Genomic DNA, 1,259 nt, shown 5'->3' on the forward strand with positions numbered 1-1,259 from the left:
GATTTAATATCTATACCTGGTTCCACTTCACCATCATCAACTCCTTCAGTCACTTTGACTTCAGCTTGATGGCACCTAGTTAGTTCAGCCTCTCTTTTAACACTTACCGGAATTCGGCCTTTGTTGTTCCCAAACGTCATTTTATCAAAATTAATTACACACTTCCTCGGTAGTAAGTAGTCCAGCCCTAGTGTGCATTGGTCTTCAATGTCAGCCAAGTATACTTTGTGTCTGTCCTTTATGCCCATGAGCTCAATATGTACCTACACTGGTCCCCACAACCTTGCATAATGTCCTGTCACACCACAAAGCTTCTGTATGGCTTCTGGTACTTCTTTGTAATCCAGCATCTTGATACTCACAAGGGTTTGCTGAGATGCAGAATCTATGACAACGTTGCACCTTTGGCTATCCAGCTTTCCTGTCACATAGACACTACATATGCTTGGCATTTTACACTTAGAGGTTGGGACTTTCACAACTGGGGTTGGTAGGCGTCCATCAACACATACCACTACTGGTTTCCTTAAGGCTGACTTATTGATAATATTCTTCTTACACTGGCTCCTCATATGTCCTCGCTCTCCACAGTTCCAACAACCTTTCTAGGTAGCAGCCTTTCCTGCCGTGGCATCTTCCCTGTGTTGAAGTTTCCAGCACTGAGCTCTCTTGTGCCCAGGTTTGTTACAGTGCCAGCAAAGTCCCTCACACCTCTCTGAAAGCTGCCCTTTTCTGGCCTTGAATCCTGATGACTGTACCAACCTTGGTACCTTTGTGCTGGACTTAACGTAGGATTCGAATTCAAGAGCTCTGGCCATTGCATCCTGCATGGTAGAGGGGTGTGCTTCCTTTACTTGTATCTTCAGTTGTGGACTGTCCAAGGCATCTACAAACTGATTCCTCAGCAACAACTTGAGGAGATTGGGTGGTGCAGTTGGGTAGGCCTTGTGTGCCATACTTTCCAAATCCTGTGCCAGCTCTTACATGCTCTCCCCTTTAGCACGGACTCTCGTCCTAAACCTAGCTCTGTAGACTTCAAACTGGTTTTGGGTTCCATACCTGAGTTCTAGTGGTTGTCCCTTCAGGCTCGTTGCCAGGTACACTGCTATTTGCTCCTCTGTCCATCTATTCATCTCTGACAGGAGCTCAAATTGTGCTCTATATGCTTTACACGGTGCCTTCCCATCGAATTATTGTGGCTTTCTTTGTACTAGATCACCCCTATTGCTGACATTCATATCTGGGCTGTGACTTCTGAC

The sequence above is a fragment of the Limulus polyphemus genome, unplaced genomic scaffold (genome assembly GCF_000517525.1).
Source record: "Limulus polyphemus unplaced genomic scaffold, Limulus_polyphemus-2.1.2 Scaffold1699, whole genome shotgun sequence".
Taxonomy (NCBI): Eukaryota; Metazoa; Arthropoda; class Merostomata; order Xiphosura; family Limulidae; genus Limulus; species Limulus polyphemus.